We start from the raw sequence: 6000 nt of genomic DNA, 5'->3' as shown, positions 1-6000 counted from the left end.
AAGTATATTGTTTCTTTCTAGAAATAATCAATTTGATAACACCTGTTTATTTATAAGGAAATAAGTAATATGTGTCAATTTGTTCTCACTAATCACTTATTTAAAACTGATTATTAGTACGAGGTTATAACATAGTAAAAATGTATTGATAAAGAAAACAGTAATTTCTGTTTACATTTATTCTTTGTTCCTATAGCTACTAGTAGGGGATATTTTCCTTTTTTGAAAGCAAGTCTTTAATGGAGACACTTAGAGAAAAGCCTATTTGATTGTGTACATAAGTGTCAACACAAACAAAGTCTGCTGTAGTAATTTGTGGATTTCCTCTGTGGTCGGTTTAAAAGATCGCTAAATGATCATTTAGCACTTCACATATGAAAATATCATCATTTGGAATGCAGCTGGAGTTGCTCTTAGCAGGGCTCTGTTATTTCCTAGGACAAGTCATAGTATTTTTAGGAACCCTATCTCAGTGCTCATGCATGCATTTTGCCACATAAACTTTGCAATTTAATGTTAAATCATTGTAAATTTCCTTCTCCTCATCTCATTCACAATCCACCACACAATTATTGTTGAGCTGCCCAAAGGCCGTTCTCAACAAAGGGCAGTGTGTAAAATATCCAGAGTTCCAAGAAGATGTGAGTAACAGCTCAGTTAAACGAATTATTCATTTTATAAATGAAAATTTCCATAGGATAACTCTGAAATTCTTTAGTCTAACAGAAAACTGCTTTGTTTACAATTAAGTTACCCTTACCCTTTTTAAATTAAGAAACATGTAGATACTGGTAGATGTCAGTGTGAGAGCCTGACTAAATCCACTTTGGTGTGGTCAAGTATTGGGCAAGATTTCCCATTCACCTCCGCCAAGACCCTGTCACTTCAGTGCGATTAAGGTTCCAATTGCTTCAGCCCAAGACCCCTGGAGCAGACGCTCTGCTCTTCTGGTTAAATTATGCCCATTTCTCTCCCAAGTGAGTAAATATGTAAGTTCCCATTCTGAGACAACTGAAGTGACTTTTCATTTGGCACACTGATTCTGGGAGTGTAATACATGTTTGTTGAAACCATACCAGGCTGGGACAAAGTATTTTTATGATTACTACTTATTAACATGTATTGAGAACAGATACTGTACTTGGTCCACACACAATACATAAAGAAAGTCATCATTCCTACAGATGGAAATAAACAGCTTGGATGAATACACTGATGAAATTTATACCCTTATGGAAATGATAGTTCAGTTGGAAAGACAAACACTGAACACATAATTTGGGCAAGGCCAGCTTTACAAAGAAGTGTGGTATACTATGTATGTGCAAAAGACAAGGAGCTGACCTTGTCTTGGGGTTAAGGGAAAGTCTCCAGAAAGAAATGACCTTCAACTGAGATTTGAAGAAATAGATCAAGTTGGCTAGCAAAAGAGAATAGGAAAGAGTGGTTCACGTAAAAAAGACCCTGATGGGAGAGGGCATGACAGTTTGGTCTGGAAATTGCAACAAACAGCAGGAGTGTAAAGGAGGTAGGGCTGTGAGGAGAAGGGGTTGGGGGTGCCATTGAACCTGCAGAGGTAGGCAGGAACAGCATCCATTAGGCCATAGCATGGGTTTTCTTCTTTATCTTAAGGGCAGTGAGAATCTCCTAAATCATTGTAACAATAGGAATGGCACAGTCAGAAGTATGTAATGAAATTATCCTGGCTGCTGTATGGAATATGTGAATGGTGTGCATGGGTAAATGTGGGGAAAATGGTTAGGAAGTTATTGCCTGAGGGAGAGATAACTGGTGACAGGGACAGGGTGTTTGAAATGAAGACGGGGAGAGGTAGAAATGCCTAAAAACTTAAAGCAGGTCCAATGGACCATTTGGTGGGTTGGATACTGAGTTAAAAGACTGAGCGACCTGAGGGATGACTTCCCTGTTTCTGGACTAGCCAGCTGGGGATATGGTTACTAAGATGAATGACAATAAAGGAAAAATTATGGTGCAGAAAAATAATGTTTTGGACATATTATATGTTAAAAGTTTGGGAATAGATACATATGTATTAATGTATTATTAACCATACATTTAAAAATTATTTCCTTCTTATCCAGAATTAAACACAACTCTCATACATACAAATATTGCTCCTGTCTCCTCTTATGCAACCCTTTTGTCGATTCTATGATGGGTTAAAATTATTTAAAAAGTAAATAATATACCTTACAATATTTTTTATCTTTTAGCCTTTTATGAATTACTATAATTAGTTGAAAAGTATTAATATCTGAGATTAAATAGCAAGTGAATATTTTTGAAAATATCTGGTTATTTTCAATATTGTGATTATGTGAAATGAATTATTCATGTTCTTTTCAATAGGTTTTTTTTATGGTTGAAATTAGTTTCCCTAATAAAATGATTCATTCACAGATAGAATAAAGGATGTATCCTATATATTTCTGAGACAAAGATATAACTGAATGTAGCTGTATGAGTGATCTCATGTGAAAATAGCGGAAGAACCACTCACCTAACCCAAAGAATTGTGAAATAACCTAGGTTCTTTTAAGCACAATGTTTTGGGATGGTTTGTTATATGGCACTAGTTAACTGATATGGTATTGTTTTTTTCATTACCTATTTTCTAAAATTGTTTACATAAAATCATTCTGGGTATTTCTTGACCTTTTCTTTCTTTTATTTACATCCACCACACCTCTTTTGCTGTCTCTTGGTATTCTCCTCCTTAATGAAGAAAAGTTTTTAAGAGGATATAAAGTCAATATATAAAATCAGTTGTATTTCTATAAACTAGCAACAAACAACAAGAAAATTAAGTTTAAATATTTTCATTTATAATAAGCTCAAAACACATAAAATACTTACGAATAAATTAAAACAAAAGATGCCTAGCTTCTATACTGAACATTACAAAACATTGCTGAAAGACATCAAAGAAACTCTGAATAAGGGGAGTGATATACCATGTTCATGGATTGGTAAATTCATATTATTAAAATGTAAGTGGTCCCCAAATTGATCTATAGATTCAATGTAACCTCAATCAAAATTCCAGTTGTATTTTAGGTAGAAATTAACAGGCTATTTCTGAAGTGCATGTGGAAATGCAAAGAACCTAAATTGAACCAAATATTTTTAGTAAAAAAATAGAATATTGAAGGACTTTCACTATATCTAGTTTCAAGGCTTACTATCTACAATAACCAAGACAGTGTGGTACTGGCATAAGAATAAGTAAACACATCAGTGAAAAATAATAGGAAATCCAGAAAGAGGCCTATACATATAAGGTAAACTGATTTTTGATATAGCTGCCAAGGGGCATCTTAGAGAAAGAAGAGTCTTTTCAACAAATAGTGCTGTCTCAATTGGATATCCATGTGGAAACAAATAAACCTCAACCCCTATCTCACACTATACCCCAAAATATTTTTAAATGGATCACAGACCTATAGATAAAGTTACAAAGCTTTCAGAAGAAAACATTGAAGATACACACTTGTGAACTTGGGCTAGAAAAAGATTTCTTTGACAGGACACAAAAAGCACTAACCATAAAAGAAAACAAACTGGTAAACTGGATTTTATCAAAATTACAAACTCTTGTTGTTCAAAAGACATCATTAAGAAAATGAAAAGATAAGCCTACACACAGAGAAAATATTTGTAATACATATGTCTCACATAAATAAGTCTGTGTCCAGAATGTATAAAAACCTCTTACCCCTCAATAAGAATATTAAAAAACATTAAAAATTGGCCAAAGATCAGAATATATATTTCACAAATGTGTAGCATATGAAAAATAGCACATGAAAGATATGCTCAAAATCATTAGTCACTAAAGAAATGCAAATTAAAACGACGATGAGATACCACTTCACAGCCAATGGCTAAAATGGAAAAAGACTGAAATATCCAGGGGTTGGCAAGGATGTGGAACAACAGGAACTCTGTATGTGGCTAGTGTGAAGGTAAATAATACAACTACTAATAAAAAGATTTTATAATTTCTTGTAAAATTAAACATATATCTACATATACTACATATATATATATATATATAAACACATACTCTAAAGATGCAACAATTCTGCCCCTAAGTATTTACCAAAAAGAAATGAAGAATACATGCATAGAATAATTTATAGATGAATGCTCATAGCAGCTTTATTCATTAAATAGCCCCATCTGGAAAACATGTAATTTCATAGCATGAAATACTACTCACTAAGAAAAACAAATGAACCTCTGATTAAGCAACAACACGTATGAGTTTAACAGACATGCTGAGCAAAAAAACGGACACAAAAGGGTACCTTCTGTATAATTCCCACTTACATGAACTTCTAAAGGAGATAAAACTAGTCTAAGTGGAAAAAAAAAAATCAGAGCTGTGGTTTCCTGGGCAGGGGTGGAGTGGGCTTATGGGGAATTTATGAAATAATATGGAAATAATCTGTGTCTTCATTGTAGTGCTGGTTTCGAAGGCATATACACATTTGCAAAAATTCTTCAAGCTGTACACTTGAAAACTATACATCTTATTTTATGTAAATTATATCTCAATAAAGTTTATTTTTCATGGAATGTTCCTGCCCCAAAGTAACAAAATAGGCACATTAAAAAGTAAAAAGAATGTCTCCGTTTCAATGTTTAGAGAAAGTCTTTTTGCATGATTGTCTGTATACAAAATAGTCTTTGTTGACATCGAAATTCGAAATTCGAATACCCAAGTACCAAGTAGTAACAATAGTCTTCATCTACATAGTGCCTAATATAAGCTAGATTCTCTGCCATACACTTAACAACAATCCTGCAAGGTAGGTCTTACTATCTTTATTTTTGGTTGAGAAACTTGAGTCTCAAAAGAGTTAAGGAACTCGTCCAAGAACTCCCTGTTAGTAAACAGTAGAGGTAAGAGTTTCTCCAAGGACTGTCTGTCTCTATCACCCTACTACATGTCATCTTCCAGTTGACTTGTATATCACACCTATTCCAAAGCCATTTACCTAGAGGCACTAGGTAAGTAATGATTGCTAGTCTACTCATTAATTTGCCTTGGCCATAATCTCCTTGTCATGTAGCCTTGAATGAATCGTTCAGCCAAATTTCTCCAATCATTAAAACAATGAAAATTAAAAAAAAAAAAAAAACCCTAATAGCTCCCCTCTACTTCACATGGCAAGAGTTTAATGTGGTGTGTGTTTAATAGGATAGATCTGGGTTCAAGATCTAGCTCTGCCAATTTTTAACTGAGCATGTCACTTTATCTCTCTAAGTTTCATTGCTTTATCCATAAAGTATTAATAACCACTTTCACGGGGTGTTGTGAGGATAAGATGAGGTAGTGCGCTTAAGCATTCAGCATTGTGCCAAGAACACAGTAAATGACAAGAAATAGAAATGTGTATTATTAATGAGAGAACAGGTATTGTCCTGTTAGAGAGGGTGCTTATTTTTCTTATTGTTGCATATTTCCTTATTATTTCCTTCCTCTACTACAGACCAATTTAGCAAGCTTGGAAAGGCCCTCAGTAGTCAACTTGATTATTTTGGCATTGGCGATTCCTTAGCTGCAGATCATTTTGAGGTTATATACATTCATTTAAGATTTTTCACTTGGTATTTAATATTTCCATTGAATATTTTCCAATATACCATTAATACCTTGTATTAATTATTTCCCAAATCTTACATAGACCATGGACAATAGAGTATAAAAGATATGTCATTGGCAGAAAAACCTGTCTTGTTCCCATAAGCAGCCCAGAAGAATGGTCAAACTGTCTAGTGCCGTTAGGAGACCTATATGAGACACTGTTCCCAGAGACTTTATGAGCTTCAGTTTTTCTCTTTTTATTAGCTACCTTCTGGAAGAAATGACTATGATCCACGTAATAGTTGAAAGGTAAGAAAACAAAACAGGTAGAAGGCAAAGAAATACATCTTTACAACAATGTCCTAACTGGGCCTGCTTTAAGAGAC

Source organism: Mirounga angustirostris, unplaced genomic scaffold, assembly GCF_029215605.1.
Source record: "Mirounga angustirostris isolate CCGP_5_RB_7025 unplaced genomic scaffold, mMirAng1.0.hap1 SCAF_7, whole genome shotgun sequence".
Taxonomy (NCBI): Eukaryota; Metazoa; Chordata; class Mammalia; order Carnivora; family Phocidae; genus Mirounga; species Mirounga angustirostris.
The sequence above is the reverse complement of the archived record's forward strand: the minus strand, read 5'-3'. Positions refer to the sequence as shown.